Source organism: Euprymna scolopes, chromosome 3, assembly GCF_053919585.1.
Source record: "Euprymna scolopes isolate OS-2025 chromosome 3, ASM5391958v1, whole genome shotgun sequence".
NCBI lineage: Eukaryota > Metazoa > Mollusca > Cephalopoda > Sepiida > Sepiolidae > Euprymna > Euprymna scolopes.
In genome coordinates, this window is record NC_136484.1 from 143743972 (window position 1) to 143771471 (window position 27500).

The window sequence follows — 27500 nt, forward strand, 5'->3', positions numbered from 1 at the left end:
CAAAACCATTTCTATCATTTATTTTGTTATCAGGCCTTGTAGTCATAAGCACTTTGTTTTCAAACATATCAATTTGTTCGCTCGTCTTCTTTCCACTCTGCACCCAGTAGGTTGTTTTCATGCACTATGCGCTAGTTGTCGATGCCGAAAGCGGCAACAACACAGATATCTATATAAAGAAACGATATATTTCTTAATTACATCCAGTTGAACTTTAACCAAAGTTCTCTTATCTAATCGGAGATTTTGTAACACGATATCTTTAGATTAAAATGAGATAAAACATGACGAGTGAGGAATAAGGATCATACAACGTGAATCACAATGGATTCGTTCTCTCATAATCTGCCATTTTCTGGATTCTCTATTATCATCATCGAAGTCGGCTTTAAAGTCAACACCAAGGTGTACCTGGATGTGCTGAAGAATGTGGTGATCCCCTGGTGCCATCAGGTGGCCACTGGTAAACCCTGGATGTGGCTTGGCTTCAGAAGGAGTGCTATGACTTTGTACCCTTCTCTCACTGCCCCCCTCATCATCCGAGCTGAATCCGCTAAACTATTTCGTTTGGTCATAAGTCAGGAACATAACCAACATGACCTCGCGCAACACCAAAAGATGTCTGATCGCCGCCATCCCTGAGTATTCGCCGAGTTTTCGCCGACGCTTGTAGAAAAGACATGCTTCCAGTTCCGGACCCGTATCGAGGCGGTTATCGAGGCTGAAAGCGGTTACATTGAATAGATGTCAACTTTACTACATAACCAAGTTACCTGAATTGATTTTTTTAAATAAAAGTTTTAAAATAAAGCTGTAGTGTTGTTTTCTTTAGGGCAACAAATTTATCGTTTCATCCTGTATATAAACCCGCTTTAAATGCTATGTCACTTTTTATTAACAATTATTTTTATTAAGAATGTTTCAAATATACAGGGATTTTAGTGTAAGCGATTCCAAATAAAATAAATTACAGGATATAAAAGTTTATGCGTTGCATTGATTTAAATGACATTTCACCTGCCTTAAACACAATCTTTATAGTATTCTACAATCATTATAAACGCAAGCTTTGAGTTAATAGCTACTTGAAAACATCAATGTCGTCAGCCATTTTGTAATCACAATCTTAATACAAATATGCTGTCCGTTTGCGCATGTGTAAACATTTGTTTAGTATTGCTGATTGTATCATATTACTTATAATTTTTACGATGTATACATTAAACACATTCAATTTATTTTGAGTTTATTTTTGTGGTAACTACATCGATGGACGTCATAAAACATGATACGAAAAGCGGGTTGCGACGGAGATCTAATGGTTAACGACACGGATTAACGAACTGGGTATTTAAAGTTCGATTCCAGTTCGTTTCACAAAAATCACTTTTCCTAGCCCCTCCCGTAAGTACCATGTGTCTTCTCAATCCAAATTTAAAGTATGTATACAAATATTTTTTTCACGAGAGTTTTAACACTCTTGTTTTATATTAATTATAAGTAAATAAAGTTTGCTTTAGAAGATAATGAAAGTGCTTGTTTTGTTTCAATCACTCCGTTCCGTTTTTTATATAGAGCAGTACTTCTGATCTGTTATAATCGATTTTTTAAACGTTTGATTATATTCTTATTGCATATTTACACATTTAAAAGGTGTTTTTTCTTCTGATAACATGCATGATGATAGACTTTTACTCGAAATGATTTCTCATTTAATAATTAACAAATGACAACAATATGAAACCGCTTTTGTCAAGTAAACAGCACTTTTTTATCGGACTATGTTATTATTTTTGCTAGAGTATATTCACTAAAAATATGTATTATAGTTGTTGTTTATTTCTGGGGAAAATGTTACTTTAAGCTAAACTATCGTGTGTCCATCCGAATGTTGAATGTTTTAAAAGCCAAATGCATTGAAAAACGATTGATTCGATTGTTGAATTCTGTACATTTCATTCGAATTGGAAAATGATTCATCAAAATATCGGATGTTTTAAAGAGAATTAAGTGCGTTTAGTTAGAATAATATGTCAAATGATCTCTTTCTTTGACGGAATGACTATTAATGACAAACTGTGGCACTCTTCATTGACTCCGGTTCCGCATCATTCTGAGCAACTCAGCAATGCTAATATCCGCAATGTCCTTCACATTGTCTGAGATTCTGGTTTTTGGTCTTTCACGTCCTCTTTTGCCATGGATTCTACCAAAGAGCTTATCTTTTAATTTTTATTTATTACGGACACTTAGCTTCATCTTTCTTAGATGTTGTTTCGCGACGTTTCGGCCAACTATTCCTCTGGCCTTCGTCAAGTGGTAACCCCGACGGGATAGGAACTCCGAATCTCCTAACTGCATTCTCAGCAATTACTGCCATCCATAGTTGTTATCGTCTTACCACATTTTGGCCAAGTAAACCTCTGGCTAGCTTGGGTAGGATTGAAACCGCTATCTTCGGACAATGCTCAACTGGAACCGTAGAGATTCAACGTCTCTATCCACAAAATCTAATAAAGATGTGGATAATAGTCCACAATAAATAAAAATTAATAGATCATACTCATCTCAATAATGAATTCCACTTAAATAAAGCTTATCTTTTGCTATGTTGTATGTTCTGGCCACATGTCCCAAGAATCGCAATTTTCTGTCATTGATGTTGTCCGGCAGTCTTTGGCATGATCCAATCTTCTCCAGAACCCATTCGTTTGTACCTTTCTTCGCCCAGCTTACAGGAAGAAGTCTACTGCAGCATCACAATTCAAAAGCAGTAATTTTCCTCTTGTCGCTATTCTTCAACACTTAACATTCTGTTCCATATGTTGCTTGCAGGAGTCGTTTCTTTGTTTCTTGTGAAATAAATCTGTCTTTTCATGTACTGGTTAGCGCAATCATTGCTGTCATTGTCATTGCAATGCATCGTCTTAGTTCTTTGGCGTCTTCTACTTTGTTTTGAAAGCCGCGCCCAGGTAGTTGAAATCTTCTACATTTTCAACATTTTGATTGTCCGCAATTAGTTTTTCATCATTTGGTGTCTGTGTCGAATGATAAATACTGACAAATTGCGACGAGACATCAAAATTGAAACATCTGTAAATATTCAACATGTTTATTTAAAAAAAAAATGCCTTATACGAGCTTTATATGTTCGTTTCTTTTATGTAACTCTTGCGTTAAACTCATTCAATCCTTTTCTACTTCTTTTTCTTTACAAGTCATCGACAGGATTAAATATCGGTTATCAAATGAGAATTCACGTTTTACATCTTTTCCTTTCCTTACTCACCGACTTTGCCGTTTCCTCATTTTTCGCTTCTTTTCATACAGAAATTAATTCGCAAGAAGAAAATTAATTTAGAAAAAGAGAGACTAATAATCTCTTAAATAGTGTTTTACTTCTTAAACTTAACTTCCTAATTTGAGAAATAAGTGACGCACGACGAACAGACATTGGTAACATTCGCGTTAGATCATGTTACATTTCCCGAAGGAGACTGAGTTGAAAACCTTAGTTTCTTCCGCTCACAGATGTCATGTCATTCTTCCTTATCTCGCTGTTTTGTCTACAGTGTTACACAATGTTTCACCTCTGTCACGGCCTCAACTTTACGTCATCCGTCTTTCAATCAACGATGGGAACGATTTGACGGATAATGACGTTGGGTTTTTATATATAACACATACAAATTAAGAATAAGAATTGTAAGCCAGCTACTGGCACTAATTTCTAACTGACAACCTTTACCCAGACTAAAACTGAAAACGCCTGACTACAAAATCTTAATAATAATATAAAGCAATTAAATTTGTAGGCCTAAAGATACAGAAAACTTGAAAAACAATGTATACTTCCTGCTTGCTCATATAATTATGAAACAAGGGTTCCGAAATCATCATTGACATCTCTCTGCAAGACGGCTGGAAACAATGTCGAGATAAGTAGAGAGGTTATAAAACGCCTGGTATTCCCAAATGGTCACCTATTTTACTATTGACCAAATTTAATGTCACTTACGAATAAAGAAACACTTAATAAAAGGTTACATTTTATTAAAACTGTTGTTTTTATCAAGCATCGGTTTATAATAGTGAGATTTTAGTAAAAATTTTCTTAAGTATTATGAATAATGTTTCAATAAATCTATATCCATATGTACATCTAAACTAAAGGTGTCACTTGTTACATGATTTTATGACTAATTGATAACATCTTTGGTAACCCAGTACTTATTATTATGATTAACCAACAATAACGCGATCACCTGAGTCAAATCGGGTACAAGGAAATTTCCGTTAATAAATTAGATAAAATGACAAGGAAATTTCTCTAAGAAATAAAGATTAAGAATTTAGCGAGCTTGTTCACGGAAGTGACGTAAAGAACAGGAAGTCAGGGAGTGAGAGATAGTTCTGCATATTGGCGTTGGTTAGTAAACTAGAACAGACATTATTTTAGATCCTACAGATATGGGGGACTGGAAGACTATGTAATATTATTGTATTCTGTAAAGATGCTAAGTGTAATAAAATGCTAAAAATAAACTTCGAATATGTTCTGTTGTTATTATTACATGTGTAATATGTAATGAATATGTTCTGTTGTTATTATTACATGTGTTTCAAAAATATAGACATAGACAAAACAACTCTACACAAAGTTGGGATAGAGAGGAGAAGATATATAACCATTCTGCTACTAACAAGAGAGAAATAAAGAGGCTGATGAACTCTCTATGCTGTCGTCTTTACTTTTATTACTACTAGACGTGTCTGTTATATTTCTAACGATCCGTAGACGAAAGATGCAGTGCACAGTGCAATAAAAGTAGTGGTTGTGATTTAAGTAATCGTTTCTTATTAGTATGTTGTTACGGCATTAAATCACAAAAACAGGGCTGATGTGCCGTAAAAAATACACAAAACGAAAGAAAGTATGAAAAACAAACCATACGTTTCTTACATTGTCAGTAATTGCAAAATGAAAAACTAACACGTCTACAATGAGTTTATTATTAACTAATAGATGGTTCGTTAAATAATTTTCGGCGCATTAGTAACTTGATAGAATATCCTATTTGACATTTCCTTATGAAATTGAGGAAAACTGATTTACCTTCCCCTTTCTGTAATGTTGTTAGACATAATTGTCGTCTGTTTATATTTACACATTTTGACGAACGGGAGGCAGACATGGTAGATCAGTGTTTAGCTTGTAAGACTAACGCCATTTATACCGGACGACAAATGACTTTTCCGACAATGTTTGCCTTTACTACGTTGACGTTTATTTATTAGATGTCCACGCATTTCAATAAAAGGATCCGTTCGCCGGCCATTTTGCTATACTTGAATGTAAGATGCAAGTTTTATTATTCTGTAAAGTTTTCAATAGAATGTGTGTTGGTCTGTCACGTTCAAGTTTTAAATAGAATTTTCGCATTTCTATCGCTTCAATTTTAAATAGCATTTGCTTTGATTTGCAACGGTTCAATGTGAAATTGTAATTTCGTTAGTTTGTCACGCTTAATTTTGAATAGCATTTTCTTTAGTCTGTTACACTCAAGTTAGAAACAGAATTTTTGCTTGTTGGTTCACTTCAACTCTAAATAGTATTTACCTTGATCTGCAACGGCTCAATTTGAAATAGCAATTTCGTTGGTCTGTCACGCTTTTTTGAAATAGGATTTCGTTAGCCTTTCACGATTAAGTTTGAAATAAAATTTTTTGGTCTATAATGCTTATGTTAATTAGGTTTTCATCATAGTTCTAACTTTTGTCAAGTGATTTCGTCTAAGAATTCTTTTTAAAATTAATCTGATTATTTAATAACTAAAACAGATTTTCATCAACTTTCCTAACGCTTTACTAAGAAGATTATTTCGGCGCCTTTATTTCTCCTTTCAGGCAAGTTCAGCTAATCATGACTCCTACTCTTAATCTATGGAATATATTATTTTAATATTCTCCAACTTTTTCTATTTTACTCCTATCTGTACACTAGGTAAGAACACCCTCAAATATACATTGAATACTGATAAGTCTGCTTTCTAAAAGGTTTCTGATTCGCAATACGTTTTATTTGTGTCGATTTTGTAAATAACAGAATTTAAAGAAATTATTTTCTTGTGTTTTCTTCAGAAGTAAATATGGCGTCTTCCGTCATATTAAATATTGATTAATTAAAAATTTTGAAATTGATAACACAGAGAATTATGTGATGCAAATTTTAGATGTTGCAGAGGTATAAGAATTCGTTTATTCAAATTCATTCCAAATTACATCCTAAGATCATTCGTAGACATTTATGCTGACGACACTACCATTTATAGCAACACATCAAAGGCCGTAAATGAAAAAGTTCTCTCGTACTCTCTCTCTCTCTCTCTTCTGATCTTGAGCACGTAGTACAATGGAGAAAGCGGTGACTGGTTACTTTTAATACATCTAAAACCAAGCTTCTATCTTTACATCATCACCGCTATGATTCTCATCTGGCATCGATTGAAGTGAATGGCTCTCATCTTGGGGAGACCTCATGTTTTGACAAGCTTATGGGCTTGACCTTTACTCCTGATCTGAAATGGAAGACATACATCAAATCCGTTGCCAAGACCGTTGGAAGAATAGGGGGATCCTTCTACCGCTCCAGTAGATATAACACTCCTGATGCAATTATCTACCTATATAAAAGCCAGGTACGGCCAATGATGGAGTACTGTTGCCACATCTGGACAGGAGCTCATAGAAGCAGCTTATCCTATCTTGGCAGAGTTCGAAATAGACTTCGTAGCCTAGTGAGAATGTCCTTTTCTCTTTCATATGACCTCTTTCCCACAGAAGAGATGTTGCGAGCCTGTCTCTGCTTTATCGTTATTTTCATGGCAAGTGCTCGTCTGAGTTTCAATCTATGGTCCTCCCTCATCAAACTTTCACAAAAAACACTCGTCTAGCCAAAACCACTATCAATAATTTTTTTCCATTCTTTATCTGTGCCTACACCTAAATGTAGATTTCATGAACAAAGCTTTTTTCTTAGAACTGCATGCCTGTGGAACTCTCTTCCGTTTGCCTGCTTTCCAGCTGACTACAATTCAATTGTCTTCAAGTCCAACGTAAACAAGTTCTTGATGAACCATCCCCCTAAATAATCCAATTTACAAAATTTCCACTACCTCTGTATACCCATTAACCCTTATCCTCGAGTGGCCTCCGGGCCTTGATAATTGGTGACTCCTTTGTAAAAAAAATATGATTTGGTTTTAGATAAAGAATTCATTTAAAATAAATAACAGAGGTAATATGTCAGACTAAGAATTGCTAATATTGCGTAAAAGTTGAGGAATTTCACTATTTGTGATTTTGTACCTTTTATTTCAGATGTTTGACATTCAGTATAAAAAGTCAGTTTTCACTTGCACACTATTTAAGACAATCTATATTCATTTTTACATGAATAATAAATACGATGTTGTTGCTAGAAAAGTGTGATTTTTTTCAAATGCTGATTTATTTTTACTACCTTACGAGTGGTTCGGCGTTGCCCAGGAATTCATACTAAGATATGAAAATTCAATGCCAGGTCCATGCTAGAATTATTGGTGAATAATACCTCATGTTAATACTACTAATACTAATGCTAATACTACTAATAATAATGCTAATAACAGTAAAGCAAATAATAAACGAAATAGTCATTGTAACAGTAATGCAGATAATAGTAGAAACAAACAGAATAGTAAGAATAGAACAACAAATAATACTAATAATAAACCACCACTACTATTATTATTATTATTACTACTACTACTACTACTACTAATAATAATAATAATAAGAAGAAGAAGAAGAAGAAGAAGAAGAACGAGAAGAAGAAGAAGACGACGAAGGAAGAGAAGAAACAGACAACAAAGAATAAAAATGAAAAATATGAAGAATGTAGAAAAGCCAAATGTACTATCAGCAAAAATATTAGCAATAATAACAATATTAAATTTACCAACCACAATAATAATAATAATAATAATAGTAATAATAATAATAATAATAATAATAATAAAGTTTATTATTATTATTATTATCATTATTATTATTATCAACTGTTAAAACACAAAATAGTTAAGAGAGTCAATGATAATGAAAAGACCTAGGAATGAAAGCACTAACCAGACATCCACTGGATGAATGCAAATTAGATCAGGGCTTTGTAAAGGCTCGTTGCCACTAGAATTTCAGTTCAAGCAGAAAATAGGAAAAATCTAAAAAATCAATACAATCAGTATTATTAATAAAAAATTATAGCTATAATAACAATACTAAAGTCCACACCACCATAACACAAACAACAACAACAACAACAACAACAACAATAATAATAATAATAATAATAATAATAATAATATGAATAATAATTATAGTGTCAGCATCGACTGTAACCACATTAAGTCGTCAGAATATTTGCGGCGTGTTTTCAAAAATTTCTACAGAAGTATATGCTAATGTTATTAAAACTATAGCCCTAGCAATAATAAAATCAGAACACTCACCACAACTTCGTATGAATAAAACTTTTTACGAGGATGAAAGTAATATTACCGAGACCGAGCCTCGGTATGCACGCGTCGGTAATAAAAGTGCTAGATCAAAGTAATTACCTTAAAAATAGCTAAAAGTGTAATAAAATACGGTATTCCACATAAGTATATTTTAAATAAACAAAACTGTTATATTCATAGTAGTTTTACTTCCAATATTGATAATAATAATAATAATAATAATAATAATAATAATAATAATAGCATTCGTAGTATTCGTAGTAGTATTAATAGGTAAAATGTAGGTTTCTCCTATTCAGAGCATCTGTACCATATGAATGGTGCACATAACAAGGAGAAATGCCAGCAGTACGCAAACAAACAGCTTCTTTCAGCGAGTGTCTGCGTTTCCGATAGTTAAGATAAATAGTTCATGTATATGATAGATTTATATTGGAAATACTATTGCATCAACAAGTAATAAAACTTATAAAATGATGAATCAGAAGAATGTTTTGTTTGGTTAAACGTAATCGTAATTGAAACTGCGAATGTATTTTTTCTGTGTTCGAAATTACGAATTCTTAATCCGAATAGCGACTGGCTGTAATATTAATGTGTATTTCTAACTGCTGATTGTCGGTTATTCCGCCATTCTGTCAAACTAAGAATGTAAGGTGAGCGTTTGTTATTACCAGTTGTTAGACAAACGTAATATGTATAAAAGGATTGTATGTGACATGTGACTATGTATGGCTATTAAAAACGGACTGGTAATTTTGGGTGCCGTTGGAGGAGTAAATTGAAAGAGAGGAAATATGATTGATTACGTTAATGAGATAGTAAACGGAAGCGGATAAGTTATATTTATTAAACGTTTACGTAATGAACTTATTCTTACGTGAAAACACGCTGTAGTTTTAGGTGGGAATAATAATTTTGGAATTGCCTCATGTTTTCCTGTAGTGCCGGAAGTTCTGCGGGAAAAATTATTATATATGGAGATCAAATCGGGAAATTTGCTTCTTTTTCTTTTTGGATCCATTTTTTATTTTATTTTATTTTTTGATGAGTAGTAACTGCTTCGGGAATTTCTCGTTTCAAAGTTGTATCAAAATTATCAAATTGATGTTTTGTAATCATTGAAAACATTCGGACACGCAGACATTTTCTAAGTCCCTAAATCAGATTTTCATTTTTTAAAAGAATAACCTTTGATAGTCTTGTTTTCTGCTGCCTCTGTTTATACCGAGGATATCACAATCGAAGAATTGAATAAATCAGACGCAATAAAATTTAAACAAAATAATTTTTTTTAATAAAATTTACAACCTCAAATTTCTCACTTTACTGGCGGCCATGGATTATGATCACTGTTTGTTTATTTGTAAACTGAAACATTTTAATGATTTTAACTAGAAATTTCATAACTAAATGACATGATAAAATAGACTGCATTTTAATTTCATTTGGGAAGCCATGGAAATACTTTTTTTTCTTTTTTTTTAATGCGTTCAGTATCAAATTTTAGTATGAAATGGGGGTTGAAAGCACCAGGAATCCTTTAGCAATCTGAAACTGTAAACTTCGGTTGAAGTGAGAAAGTGAGAAAATCAATCAGATGGAATAATAATTGTTTTGGTAAAGGGGACGTGATAATGATGGTAGAACGCTAAACTAATGAGCATCGGTAGATGACGAGAAGATAGGAAGCCGCCCGCCTGACGCCCGTGTAGTAATTGAACAGAAATAGTGATACACTTGCTATTCCTACTACATATCACGACAGGTCACGAGTCTCTAATTTGCGAATCTATCCGTGGCGATACATTTCCGACTACTGTTCTGGATTCCTCTTTTATTTTTATCTTTTTTTGTGATCACGAATGAAGTCAATAGTGATCTATTTAACGCAGAACCATGCATCAAGTAAACGGATTAAGAAGTAGCTTAAGTAATCGGCTATATTTAGTTAAACGAAACCAGGTAAACAGTCAATATATATTACTTAGTCTGATGATAAATTTGAAGTATAAATGTAAAAAAAAAAAGGTGAACTATATATTTTTTTCACTGAAGCATTTTGTACAATAATAATATTGTAAGTCTTATTTGAAAATATAATTTAAATATTACTGTATGAATTAGTTTTATGGTTAGCGAAAAGGCGCCTCAAATATATCTCCACCTCAACAGTTTTCTTAATTGGAATAATAAGTATTTACATGAAAAGAAAAGACGCCCGATCAGATAGATTAGATGAAAAGAAAAACAGAACTGAACTAAGAAAATGGGATAAACTAACAAAAAGCTAAGCTAATGAAAATATAGAAATAGGAAAACGTTAATATTTGGATCTGATATATGCATATATATATATATATATATATATATATATATATATATATATATATATATATATATATACATATATATATATAATATTTGTGTGCGTTAAATCAATAAAAAATATTAGACCTTATAAACTTTTATGTGGTTACATTATATATATATATATATATATATATATATATATACATATACATGGTGGCCCAAATAAACGGGCCCCAGCTCTAACTCTAGTGGTTACATTATATATATATATATATATATATATATATATATATATATATATATATATATATATATATATACACACACACGGTGGCCCAAATAAACGGGCCCCAGCTCTAATTAGGCTCCGTTTCCTAGTGTTTTGTCCGAATGAAATGAAACTTTGGTCATAACTAGTTTATTATATTCAAAACATCATATCAAAACACTAGGGTCTTTGGCCTTTTTTCTCCGTTCTACAGCATATGTTCTAGATAGCCTCCATTTAGCTTTTGTTTTTTTTTTCAGGGGTCACCCTGTATATATATATATATATATATATATATATATATATATATATATATATATATATATATATATATATATATATAGTAGTGTTGGGACGATTAATCGGAATCGGTAATCGAAAAAATTGGAAGATTTGGGGGTATCTGAATCAGAAAATTGATGCCGATTTTCCGATGCCGAAACGATTTTTTTTTAATTGTCTTTTTTATTCGATTTTGTTTAAAGAAATCTTCCATTGTTGGTAATAATGATAAAAAGTTAAATATTATTGATTTTGAAATCATCTGTGCAGTTAAAATCGATACATTATCCCCATAAGTGTATTTTCACGATTAGGAAAATATCTGCATATTTAACAAGTGTTTTTACGAAAATCGGGGAAAATAACAATCTTATAGTTAAATAATTAGAAATTTATTAAAAAAAGCGGGGAAAATAACAATCTTATAGTTAAATAATTAGAAATTTATTAAAAAAATCGGAATCAATAATTGTATCGAAATTGGGAATTTAGCATGGAATCGGTAATTGTATCGGAATCGAGGAAAATTTTGAATCATTCCATCATTAATATATGGATTAATAAAATCATAAATCCTAAGGAATTTGTAATAATCAGTTATATTTGACAGTCTGTCTTCTTTTCTGTAGGTTGAAGGGTCAATTCTCAGTGCTAGAGACACTAAAAATACTATTACAAATTAGTTCAAATGTATGTCCGTTCATAACTGACGGAATAAGAGCCAATTACCGTCTCTGGATTAAATAAAGATAAACATATTCTTGAGTTCGACGAGACACTTCTGAAGAATGTCGGAGGTTAGGCCGGCTGAAGTGTTGTAAATATAACACTCAAGATGAGAACAGTAGTCCATATAATACAATTAAAACACTCGTCTTTAAATATTCAAGTCTTCCCAACTAAGCAGATTGGATGTCATTACGCACAGCTTTCTTCGCTTTGCTAGAAATCTGCACTGATAAATACGTAAGAGTTCATAACTGACAACTTTACTTTGAGCCAGAATAAAAAGTTTTCAGGCACTTAAGATGTAGAATTATATATGCATACAGAGACAGATAGAGAGAAAGGGAAATATATGGAGAGAAAGTGAGTGAAAGGTATAATGTTTTGCAGAGGGAGATGGGAGTGATGGGGTGGGCCGAGAAGGAGAGGCGCAGCTGCTCAGAGAAACCGAATTAGGAGCATCCTATTATATTAAAAGTATTTCTCCTTATGTTTTCAATACTAGAACTTATACGTAGAATTTTACATGTCGCTGGGCATACGTGAAGGTTGACATGCAGGACACAATATAGTCAACGGCGGTCGTTCTCTCTCGTCCTTTGTTACCTTAAAATTAATAAAAGAATCAATAGTTATAATTGCTCCTTTTGTTTAATTCCAGTTGTTTTATTGTGCACTGCAATTATTTTATCTTAATAATTATAAAACTCCGTGGACCGTCCGGGCGTCTTTGCTTGCTTGCTTGAATCTAGTAGAAAAATAATTTTACCAAGAATTCTTTATAAGTTTTAGTTTCGGTTTCTGTCTAGCTGATAGCATTCAAGTCATATTTTTACTGTTGAAATCACTATATATTGGGTGCAATCTATACTCCTATAAATTCGTGTTTCTTTTTTGTGTATTGATATTCATATTAAACCCCCTCTTTTCTATTTATTTAAAAAGAAAAGATAATTTACTTATATATGGGTCATGGAATTGAATTCACCAGCAAAAGATCTAACTAATTTGCATATTCTTTTAAACATTCATTTTAATTAATTCCTTATTAGTTTTTTCGGTTTTCTTATCGGATGATCATCATTAGTTAACTATTACGTGTAATTATATTTATACAGATATTCTACATGATTTATACTTGCATAATATTTGCGTAAAAAGTTTACAGGACACACAATATTGTTTCCATATATACTATGTATACGTATATATTTTTGTTTAATTTATCTATCTATTTATCTATCTATCTGTGGACATTTCCCTAGGCAATAACTCTGTCAATTTTTAGTCTACAGACTCAAAATTTGATATACAGTGTAGTGAGATTTGGGAAAATCGAGGTGATCGGGTTTCGGTCAGAAATTTGGCGATTGAGGGGTCAAAGTTCAACGATTTTATTTTTGAGAACTATACCAAATTCCTCCGACAATTTTGGGGCTACACACTTTAAATTTTAGATATAGGTTCCTTGGACATGGATCTAACTTAATAACTTGATTTGAGCCCAAAACAATAAATGTTAAGGGGTCATAATAGGGGTCAAAGTTTTACAAAATTGACCGCTTCTTTTTTGGCTCAAGATACATCATCAAATATCCGGGCAACGCCGGGCACCCATGCTAGTATAATATATAATAATCAATAGAGAATTAACACTATAATAATATATATGGAATCTCCATAAAATAAAATATTATATGTAAGCGTTTCTAAATTTTTGAGATGAGGATTTGTCATTCGTATTATTTGGATTTATCGGACTACTGTTCTCATCTTGGGTGTCATTTTCACAACGTTTCAGTCGTTGTAACCCCCAATCTTTTGTCAAACTCGGTAGTCTTTTTGTCTAACTTGGGAATTAAGACGTAATTTCGAACGGAACCCCAGCATGCTCTTGTTTCGTCAGCCATGACTAGTCCTATGTAATTCGCAATTGAATTTTTCGGTCGCCCACGCTTTTACAATTGATTTTCCAAATACTCTAATCATTGCGCCACAGTTCTAGTACGAATTCTAGGCGCCTTAAACCTATTTTATTTCTACTTGTAAATATCATTATTTATTACTAATTATTATTGCTATATGTAACTATATATTACTGTATTTATAAATACAGTATTATTTACTTATTACTGGATATATTATCTATCATTTATAATTTGTAATATATATATAGTCACATAATATATATAGTAATATATAGTAATAATAATTAGTTACAATTTTGTAGTGTTTTACAATCGGGCAAGGTCGGACGTCTCTGCTAGTTGCAAATAAATATCTATCTATCCATCTATCTATCTATCTCTCTCTCTATATATATATATATATACATATATATATATATATATATATATATATATATATATATATATATATATATATATATATATATATACGGGATAATCACGTTTACACACCGCTTTTCATTAGATCACCAGACTAAAGCAACGTTGATTACGATCAGTACAATATGAGCCACCCATTTGGGAATATCTGATGCTGCATGTATTAAGACGTCAATACCTCCCAACAAGAACGGTAAAACCTAACCTTGTCATCCGTCCGCAACAGGAATGTGCATTCGACTTGTGACCTGTACTCTTGTGAATTTAATATTCTTTTGACACTTCTCCTTTCGAATGAAGGCAATTCAACCCGCCAAGGATGAATGCTGTTTTCATAAATATCTATATTTATGCAATAAATGTCATTTGTTTATTTTTTATTGCGATACTTGCGAATGACTTCAATTATGTATACGAAAAAGCATTTTTTCTAAATGATAGTTGGAAATAATTTTTCCTTTACTAATGTAAGCCCCCCCCCAGATGGACAATCACACACACACACACACACACACACACACACACACACATATATATATATATATATATATATATATATATATATATAAAATAAATAATATATATAAAATGAATAATATTTAGTGTCGTCTAACAACTCTTGCTGGCATTTTCTAAGTGATGACCTGTACATTTCAGTTGACCTATATTATTTTGCCCTATATATTTTTTCGCGCCTTTAACATTTCCTGTCTGGGTCATTTTGACTTTTATTTCCCTTTATTTTATTTTATTTTATTTTATTTTATTTTATATTTAACTTTATCATCATTTTTCCCCCTCTTTCTCTTCCCTGATCTTTTTATATTTATGTCTCGGAAGTAGAGTGAAAAGCATATCTTATTTTTCTTTTATTAATATTATTGGAATCTTTTCTTTTTTCCTAGTACACATTTTTGTGAATTATTCCATGGATTTCTGCCTTTGGATTATTATGGACCATCTTCTTCCAATTACGGGATTTCCTTGGATTTTACTTGTACAAATGGAAATTCTTTTAACTTTCTTGAAGTTTTACATTTGGATTTTACCGTCACTGGATTTTTTATCTTCCACCAGACTATCCATTCATGTGTAATCACCTTTTTCTTCACCATATTCCCTCTGCTTCACTTTTTTGTTTTCAAGTAAGATCTTTGACTTACTTATTGTTTCATCAAATACTTCTGCATGCAAAATCCGATCCGGCATTTTGCTAATTCCTACCCTCTCCTACCTTCGAAACTCCGCGGATTAAGGACTATCCATTTATCTAGTGTTTCCTTTTTAGATTAAATATGTTTTTAAGTCATTTCAAAGTGTTTTTTAACATATTTTATTAACTGTTTGCTCATATATATATATATATATATATATAATTTGATTAATTTGATTATCCACGGAGACGCGTTTCGTTGTTTACTAAGTTCAGCCACGCTGATGAGTCGTAAACGATGAAACACGTATTTATATGCAATTATATGTTTAATGAGTGTATGGACACTTCAAGTGATGAATATTTGCTGTTCCTAATACGTGTCTTTGTTTGTGTGGATTCCAGATCATTTTTCTTTTAACAGACATCTATCTGTTGCTTTAGTTGCACAGTAACAATAGCTGTACTTCATGGTTGGGAAAGAATCGTTAAAAATCACCGTTTGCTTTATTGTTACCTTTTTTGTTAACCTGTTTTATCAGAGTTCTTAAGTGGACTCGAGCAACGCACGACACGACATTGCAGAAAATTAACAGATTATTTTGCGTCATCTTCTTGTTTCATTCTTTGTTTTTTGAGTGTGTGTGTGTTTTTTGTTTGTTTTTTTTCATCTGATAAAACGGATGTAGCTCCTGGTTTCCATGGTAAACTCCGATAGACAAAAACGCTGGAACTTTTATGAACGGCTTCCAAGAAAAGTTCATAATGTACGCCTTTTTACTGAACGTTACTAATGGAGCGTGTTGATCAAATGTTGTGACTTAGGAACGATAAAACAATAATTCAATCATAAAAATACACTTCCGTTAAACAGTTTTAATAAATTGGATCTTAAAAGTATTTTCCTATTGGCATGCATTTATAGCACATTTTTAAAAAAAGTCATGCAACGATCATGAGTTATGAATTGGTAAGAAAAAGAGAGAAAGAAGTGGGAAAGTAGGAAAGGAAAGAGGAGTAGGAGGTGATGAGTTAGGGGAAGCGATAATGTTACTCAAATAGGAAAGGTGTGGGTTAAGGATATATTGAGATATTCATAAATAGAAAAAGATGAAGTTTGAAAGAGAGAATGAAATGCACACACACACACACACACACACACACACACACACACACACACACACATATATATATATATATATATATATATATATATATATATATATATATATATATATATATATATATACAGAACCAGATACTGCGCCCGAATAAAAAGAAACATCAAATCAAAGTTCAGGCACAAATATTGCTTGCAAATATATATATATATATATATATATATATATATATATATATATATATATAGATATATATATATATATATATATATATAGCAATAATTTCTCTAGAGGAATAATAGTTTCACATACGACGTACGTATTGATGTTTGTAATATGTGAATATGCATATAGGCACATGCATGAATATATGTGCCTGTATATATGGTTATATGATATCGTTTTATATATATGGTTATATGATATCGTTTTATATATATGATCATATGATATCGTTTTATATATATGGTTATATGATATCGTTTTATATATATGATCATATGATATCGTTTTATATATATGGTCATATGATATCGTTTTATATATATATGGTTATATGATATCGTTTTAGCGCGATTATATTGTATTTGTTAAAATAGGTATGTTTTGAAAATCTTTATCTGTTCTTTGTATAAGATTGATTAATTCATTTAATACGAGCCCACTTTTAACTGTTTATGTTGAAGATAGCAACTAGGTCATGTTAAAGTCTTTTCACGCATACCCATCTATCTATCTATCTATCTATCTATCTATCTCTCAATATATATTTGTGTATGTATATATGTATGTATGGGTATGTATGTCTTTATATATTTGCATATTTTTGTAGTCTTGTTCCAATCAAGATAACAGCATTTGGGGGAACTGGAGTTTCCCCACACTATAAACAGCATACATTGTGCTTGGCGTTGCTTTTCTTCGAGGGCAAGAAAATACCATCAATTTCTGCTTAATTTATCACACAAAAAACACAATTTCTACTCTTCACAATACTCGTTGGTGAAAGATGACTGCCCAGATGGCTGCAATATGAATGTTTCAAAGTAAGCATATTCTTGTTAACTTAAATAATCAAATCCTAACAAATTGTCACCAATCATCACTATGTTAGTCCCGCTGTTCAATCGATATATATATATATATATATATATATATATATATATATATATATATATATATATATATATATATATATATATATATATATATATATTCAAGAAAGAATCGAAAGCGCTCGTGTGAACCATGGAACATTTGTAAATACCTTCCATCCGGAAGTTAAAAAGAATCGTACGAAAGATCGAAAAAATGAAAAAAAAATTAAGCAAGGTATCTCTGTTGTTTTTAATAATGTTTGCCTGAATATATATATATATATATATATATATATATATATATATATATAACTTTAAAACGGATGCACTGAATGTAAAAATTCTTTTTCCCCTGAAAGGTGTGAGTCTTTAGATTTTCCTTATCTATATATGGTTCATAACGAACAACACAGAGTCACACAAAAACGCTCGAAATAAGGGTTTTGGGGCCGTTTCGTGCAATTGTCGAAAAAGTTACCTGCCCATGTCAACGGAATTTAGCGCTGTATGTATAGAGTCGTGGTAACATCTTCCTGTATACGGACAGGACTTGTGGCGCAATGGATAACGTGTCTGACTACGGATTAGGAGATTCCAGGTTCGAATCCTGGCAAGTTCGTAATAATTTTAACCATCGTTTTATCGAACGTTTACTCATTATCCTTACTCTTAGGGTATTTTTGTTTTTACAATGATTTTGTTTTGTGCATATAATTTCCCATACTCCGAGTCCAAAGGGTAAACGTTGATGGTAAGACGATGTTGAGTGTATTTTTATTGAGTGTACACGATTTTGTATTTGACTCGGCGTTGTGTGTGCCGACGCGGCGCTGCCGCTAGTTTTAAGCTATTGCTTTCGAGAAAAGAATAGAGTGTGGCATTATCTATAGATTAATACGATAGCGTGTCTGTTATTTATTTATTTTCTATGCCACGCGTACAGTCGTTTAATTGTTATAGACTTTAATTTCTTATAATAAATATTCAACTATTTTTTTATAAATAATTTTATCAATAATTCTTCATAAGTTTTGGTTTCGGTTTCGATTACGGCTGAAGGAACTAGTTATATATATATGTATATATATATATATATATATATATATATACACGTATATTTTTTCGTAAGTTTTAGTTTCGGTTTCAATTCAAGCTGATGCGCTCAAATCATATATACATATATATATATATATATATATATATATATATATATATATATATATATATATATATATATTAAAATTGCAACTTTATAATATACTAGACTACCCGTGACCCGTTGGGTCAGTATGTTATATTAGCTATGGAATTCATGATGAGCGTGACACTTGTGACGAAAAGAAAATAGTTTTTTTGACATAACAGAAATATTTCTATGAAAGTATATTAAAATGAAAAATCACGGACGGATCACTCAAACATGAAAAACAAAATCCTCCCTATTCGTGTAAAGTTACCTATTTTTCCGAATAATCGCTCAAAAATCGAAAATTAAACGTGATTTAGCAGCAAAAACGCACATGAACCTACCGATGAGAAATATAAGAATGAAAACCTCATATTGGAATCCTTCAACCAAGTTTTAGAAACTTAAAATCTAAAAAAAAAATAATACTTAATAAAACCTCAAGCAAAAAAATAAAACCTAAATAAATAAAATAAAATAAAACTAATATTGAAACAGATTAGTAAATGTGTTAACAAATTCACCGTTTTCACACAACTATTTTGGATCTAGAAATGTAAACAAAAATACAAAAAAAAAAGAAGGAAGGAAGAAAAAGGGACGGATAGAGAGTAGTAGTAGTAGTAGTCTTGACTTTACTACAATTGTTCTTATGTTTGTCAACGGGTTAAAATTATTTAGTTGTAAGAAAATAGTATAGTTGTAATAAAGAATAGTTGCAAAACACCCCACTCTTCCAATGTCAAATAATAATTTCGAAATAATAACGTTAATATTTCAATGCGCAGGTACAAAATCTGCAAAAGAAGCCATTTGTGTTTATTTGTTTACGTTGGTATTGGTTAATGTTTATGCGCGCATGCGCAACCGGATGTCGTAAACCGGAAAGTGGGTTACATCACTCGTTACAAGGTCATTTGAGTTTTATAATTATATAGATAGAAGTCGATAAAATTGCAGTTTTAATAATTCTATAATAATATATACGAAATCTTTAAGAATTAAAATATATTGAGGCATATTTTACGACCGGACCACGTCGGGCGTCACTGCTAGCGTAGATGAATAATTATGCAGTTTTAACAAAAGAGCTACAATAATATTAGAGCGTCTCCATTTACACTGAACATCTACGGAATGTCAACATCAATATATTATATATGAATGAGTCCTCTGTGGAATTTTCACAGGTCCCGCTAGTATATTTTTTACACTGATTTTGTGCATAAATATACGTAGTTTTATTTCATGTCATATCAACCTTTTCAGTTTATTTAATAAAAAATTCATTAATTTTGGAAAAATATTATCCTTCACGTTTTTTTTTTATATATTCAAATATTTATTCGTAGTGTTGGTTTAGTTCGGTTATTTTGTAGCGAAAGATTTGCAAAGATAAAAGAAAAACAATAACATCAATGTTTGGTGCATTTTAAGTCAGGAAGCCAATATCTTCAGACAGCCTGATCTGGTAAGCATCGAAAATCAAATATTAAGCAGATCGTGTTTATTTTTCTTTCCTTTTTTCTGGAATATACATAATTCCTGTAAATTATGATTCTGAGTGACGTCGGGTAATCCTGCTAAGTTGTATACAAAGTCGCTTCTATAAAGAAGAGAGTGAGATAGATAAAAGGGGAAAGGCGGGGTGGAAGGAAAAAAGGGGATGTAAAGCCGTCCACGGAAGGCCATAGAAAAATGATAAAAAGAGAAAAAGATGGCAAACACGGGATTATACTAAAATGAGACGAGAGTCATTGATGTTATGCTTGGAATCTGTGATTTCAGATTTGTCATAAACTTTACTATTCGAACCCATTCCTCTATCTCAATTCGTGCATTGACACGAACTGTTTTTTTTTTCTGAGAGAACGACTCAGTTTCACTATGTGTTGACCCTAACAAGTTGAAAGGCTATAAGTGCATTGCTTCGGATATTCCACTCTTGCAGATCTAGCCCACCGCACCGGAAGCAAACATGTCAATATAAATATAATATAAAATATAATATAAAAAAAAGAAAAACTTGCCTTTCTAATCAATGCCTATTGTATATCTGGATAGATAAAAAAAAATATCTGAAAGCAAAGTCAAGACATGGAACTCCCTATTGCAATGTAGCAGATCAATTCATCCAACTCAGAATCCAATTAATTGCATTTTTTGTGCTTTTTCATTCTATCCTTACAATCATTTTTTTTATTAATTTTGCTTTTCACTAGTTTCATCTTCATCTAATCCTCGCTAGAAATATTTTAATATTTAAATATCCTTGCATTTCATTATTTCCTGAGATTTTATTTCTCGTCGATCCCTCCTGGAATTTTATTCGTGTTTTTATTTACTTGTTGTTTGTTTTCTTATCTGTGATAGTTATTTCTCTTTCACCCACGCACATATACACCTACATGTATATATATATACATGTATATATATATATATATATATATATGTATATATATGAAAAATAAGCACATTGATTAAATTACAATATTTATTACTTCATAAAATTCAAACAAGTTATATAGAAAAATACTTAATTCATTTACAAAACTATGTTCTTTTCCTCAGATGATAAACATGAGGAAAAATACACTGATGGTTAACATATGTATATATATATATATATATATATATATATATATATATATATATATATATATATGTGTGTGTGCGTGTGTGTGTGCGTGTGTGTGTGTGTGTGTGCGTGTGTGTGTGTGTGTGCGTGTGTGTGTGTATATATATATATATATATATATATATATATATTGTGTGTGTGTGTGTGTGTACTTTCTTTGAGATGAAAAGCTAAAAGATTGACATGTTATTTAGAGGAGATCGTAGATTAATATCTACCGATCGAAATATAGTTATGGTAGTATTACTTTTATACGTGTTTGCATATATATATATATATATATATATATATATATATATATATATGTATATATATATATGTATGTATATATATATATATATTATATATATATATTGACTCTAAAACCATCGCGTTGATAGTCAGCAGTTCTAACCTCACAAATGTGCTCGCAAATGACCTCATCAAATGTCTATTTAAATAGACACTCGCTCACCGCTTTTACAGTGCTCGAGCTGCTTGTATATTTACAAACAAACAAAAATGGGGTCTCGCTTTATAGTCTATGAACTTCGGAGCGGTTTGGCGTATTTTTGTGACATTTCATACAAATGTACTTGGTGTCCTGGAGTATTCTTGAATAGTTTTGTACCGGAAAAACTTAGATAATTATCGAAAATCTATAATCTAATAAATCCGATTAAAGAAGAACCAGTCCGATTTTTATTAAATCTAACATCTTTATACGGCCTTATACCACAAATGCATTTGAGAAGTTTTATGCCTGCACAAGCAGAGAGGCCTGGATTAAAGCAACAGCATATAATATCAACAATATGTTTTGTGAAAAGGCAGGCGCGTTCGAAATGAATGTTTCCTTTTAAAGCACAATTGGACCATAATACTTGATTTTGCACTTAAAGCTATGGAATCAACAGCAGGTTCACTAAAGTGCAATGAAGACTATAATGTATTGAGGACGAACTTATTGCGGGAAGACACGTGAAGTTCCTTCCGGTGTCCCACTGTGTCTCCCCGATTAGTGAGGGCAATCAGTTGATTTGATTGAAAAAATGGGCGATTTAACCGATTCCGATGACAATAAAAGTATTGTAAGTGTGGAATATTCAGTACGGCACAATCATGTTGACAGCTCGCCAAATCACCGAAGTTAAGCAACATTGAGTCTGGCCAGTACCAGATAGGTGACGATTTGGGAAAGCTAGGCGCTGTATGTACCTTCTGGGAAGGTTGAGCGTGGAGCCAGCACCCTCACTACAAATAAAAAGAACTCCTCGCTACAAAAGCATCTACAAAGTTTTAGATGGCCTATGCCCCACCAGGGGCTCAAAACTATGGAGGAAAGTGTGGAACATTCGAATATTATCGTTCAATTTCGGGCAACGTCGAATCTCTCTGCTAGTATATATATATATATATATATATATAGTAAGTTATAAAATGTATATGGTGATTAAGCTACACTGAACATTCCGCGTTTCATCCAATCTAGGATTCTTCAGGCTTATGCGCGAATTCAACCACAGAATTCGCGAATAAGCCTGAAGAATCCTAGAGTGGATGAAACGCGGAATATTCAGTGTAGCTTAATCACCATATACATTTTATAACTTACTAACTATCTCTACCTACGTATTGAGCACTTTTGAAGTAAATACTTAAAGTTTACGCATAAATCTATCCTTTCGTATATTAATTTTATGTAAATTAAAATTAAACTATATATATAAACAGAAACAATCCGTTTGCAGATGAATGCACCCTCGTAATTCATTATTACAAAAATATAATACCTAGAATAAATTTCAAATTTAATCAATAGGAATGCATTTCTAAAAATCTAATTTACCGCGAAACTGCAGTAAACTGTTAAGAAAAGTTTGTTTTAAATAGGTTTTATTATGATAGTTATCTTAAAATACCAAAGGTAGAGAATATGTCGTGATATGTATACATGTAAGTGCTGTTTTCTTGGATCAGATCTGTTCAGACACGAAAGGCTGCGCTTCATGTTGATATATATATATATATATATATATATATATATATATATATATATATATATATATATATATATATATAGCTTTTGTGTATTGATATTCATATTAAGGCACTTTTTTCTATTTATGTAAAAAGAAAATATAATTTTGTTGGGTCGCAGAATTGCATTCACTAGGAAAAGATCTAGCTAATGTGCATATTCTTTTAAACATTCATTTTAAGTAATTCCATATTAGTTTTTTTTTCAGTTTTCTTATTGAATGTTTATCTTTAGTTAACTATTGCGTGTAATTATATTCATGCAGATTTATGCTTGCGTAATATTTGCATAAAAACGTTATAGTAAACACAAACCTATTTCTATATATATTTATGTATCCGTATATATATTTGGTTAAAAAATGTTGCCTACCAAACTATTTGTCAGGAGATCGTAGTTTAATGTCTACCGATCGAAATATCGTTATGGCAGTATCGCTTTAAGCGGGTTTATATATATATATATATATATATATATATATATATATATATATATATATATAAATATATATATTTTTACACAGTGATCACCACTTATCAAGGCCCGGAAGCCACTCAGGGATAAGGGTTATTGCAAGTACATTACGTTAGTGTGGAGATTTAATGAAGTGTTTACTTAAGGGGGCGGTTCATTAGGAATTTGTTAACGTTGGACTTGAACACATCCAAGTTGTAGTCCGGTGGGAAGCAGGCAGACGGAACAGAGTTCCACAGGCGTGCAGTTCTAAGAAAGAAGCTTTGTTCATGGAATCCGCGTTTTGACTTAGGCACAGATATAGAGTGGGGGAAACTTTTGACAGTGGATTCAGCTAGACGGGTGTATTTCGTGAAAGATTGGCGAGGGGGGGCCAGAGATTGGAGTTCCGACGAGCACCTGCCATGAAAATAACGATAAAACAAGGATAGGCTCGCAACGTCTCTTCTGTGGGAGAGAGGTTGCAAGGTAGAGAAAAGGGCATCCCCCACTAAGCCACGAAGTCTATTTTGTACTCTGTCAAGGCAGGATAGGCTGTTTTTAGCAGCTCCTGCCCAGATATGGCAACAGTATTCCATCCTTGGACGTACTTGGCTTTTATATAGATAGAGAATTGCATCAGTAGTGAGCTATCTTCTGGAGCGGTAGAAGGATCCCACCATCTTTCCAGCGACCTTGGCAACAGACTTGATGTATGTGTTCCATTTCAGATCAGGAGTAAAGGTCAAACCCAGAAGCTTGTCAAAACACGGGGCCTCACCCAGACGAGAGCCATCCATCACAATTGATACCAGCTGAGGATCAGAGCGTTGATGATGTAAGTATAGGAGTTTGGTTTTGGATGCATTAAATGTAGATTATATATATATATATATATATATATATATATATATATATATATATATATATATATATATATATATATATATAATCTACAGACCTGAAGATTAATATATACTATAATTGAATCCATACGAAACTTTATAAGCCGGGGAAAATTGGTGCAAAAGTGTGACAATAAAAAAAAAATGGAATTTACCAGGTTACGGTCGAACGACGGCATGACGAATATGCACGCGTAACGTAATAGCTATCGGTTCTTGTTTTAATTTTTAGCCTTGCAGCAAACATGTCTTAATATCTCAGACATTAACGTCCAATGAGAAAATAAATCATAAGCTAAACGTTTTGGTTTCGATTCTCGGTGGTGACGTACAAGTAATTTTTTTTTTTTAGCTTATGAAATCATTACTATATTTTTTGGATCCAATATAATATAATAATAAATCTGCATTAACCAAAATATCATATTTAAGAGTATTTTAAGACCGGACAATGCCGGCAGCCCGGTTATACATATATATATATATATATATATATATATATATATATATATATATATATATACATATATATATATATATATATATATATATATATATATATATATACTAGCTACTTTCCCTTTCTCCCTCCCTTTATCTACGTATCCATATATATGCGAGAAAGATTCATGGTTGCTTTAGTAACGAATATATTGGAAATGAAAGACAATATTTAATAGAGCATTCTGGGACACTTTATAATTACGTCCGCTAAGTTGTCACGTTTGCACGGAAGACAAACTAAAAATCTTGGAATATATTTACTGAGTCGTAAGTTATTAAATGTGAAAACTAAAATGTTTACAATCTGCCCGCATGAAAGAAATCTTAGCTTTATATTAACACTAGCAACCACTATAGCATCACAGTCCTAATCGACAACTCAGAAATGTCCACATTTAGTATTAAACAAAATACACTAACTCTCTACCTTTTGTCGCCAACACATAACAATGGCACACTACCGCTCGGACTTGCTATATTAACACCAAAAATATAGCATGTAAACATATTTTATCCCTGTGTGTTGCGCATCTTTGAGATCCTTTGATAACAGGATTCGTCATTAAATAACCTGAAAAGTGTTGACATACCATATATATATATATATATATATATATATATATATATATATATATATATTTCTTGCTGATTTTTTTAATCTACGTACATGCATATTTCGAGGTAACTACCTCTCGTCAACGTAGTTTGACTGTGTCGAGGAATCACAGTTCAGCGCGTTTAACCGTTACGCCATTAATTCTCAGATGATTTTACTGTTTATGTTCATCCTTTATAAACTTAAATTTCTTGTTGATTTTCTTTAAACGATAAACACGGTTAAATAGAGGTTCGCCTCGGCGCTCATTTTTACTTGGAAAATCGCCCAAAATAAATTTGGACGTATATATTATATATTTATATATATATATATATATATATATATATATATATATATATATATATATATATATATGTGTGTGTGTGTGTGTGTCTGTGTGTGTCTGTGTGTGTATATATGCATATATATGTGTGTATATATATGTGTGTATATATGCATATATATGTATATATATGTGTGTGTGCATATATATACATATATATGTGTGTGTGTATATATGTGTGTGTTTATATATATATATATATATACATATATATCCATATATATATATATATGGCGTGGAAAGGCAGGTAACTTAAATGGAGACAGATCTTATATCGATACGTCAGTGTTTTAATCGTGCAACTCTTTTGAACCAAGTATATTTGTGTTTTGTATGAAAAAAAAATGTATATTTCATCCTCAATTCTTAACACAAATCCTTCATTTTCTCACCTCTTAAGTTAATTTCTAACGTTTCCTTCAACTCTTGTTTTGAATGATTTATGATTTATTTCTCTTTCCTGTGAATATTTAAATGTTTTTTTCCAATTGTTTCTAAAAAAATTCTTTTTCGGTTATCATTTAAATAATGGTGAAAATAAACTTAATTAAATATTTCTTTAAAAAAATAAAACGCCAAAATTCTTTTCTGATCTTTCATTTTTGTGCAATTCAATCAGATATTTTTTGTTTGTTTTTTTTTACGGAAAAATTTTCTTTTAACACAATTTATGTGATTTTACTGATTTTGTAAAAGTTATTAAAAATTTATTATTGTGTTTTTATATTGTATTATGGCGTATTCCACGCCATTCTCATAATGCTCTAGCAAAATCAGTTCTAAGTGATAGGCGTTTACAGGTTTAAAGTTCAATCCTCAGTGCTGACGATATTATGAATACAATTACGAATTACTTAAGACTTCTACCCAGTTATGGCTCATAAAGCGAGAGGAACATACTTCCAGCGGCGAAGATAGAATACTATGAAGTAAACGCATCATCAGAATTTACGAAAGTCGCTATTTATTTATACAGTACGGAAGTTAATA

At 31.6% G+C, this 27500-nt stretch overlaps 1 protein-coding gene and 1 non-coding gene across 3 annotated transcripts in view; one reads left to right on the forward strand and one right to left on the reverse strand.

The window, feature by feature from the left end:
• The window catches only part of LOC145259675 (regulating synaptic membrane exocytosis protein 2-like), a 602608-nt gene that overhangs the window by 403369 nt on the left and 171739 nt on the right, over positions 1-27500 (reverse strand). The gene's annotated exons all lie outside the window — the stretch shown is intronic.
• Trnar-acg (transfer RNA arginine (anticodon ACG)) lies at positions 18410-18482 on the forward strand. The gene has a single exon. It is a non-coding gene; the product is annotated as a tRNA-Arg (tRNA).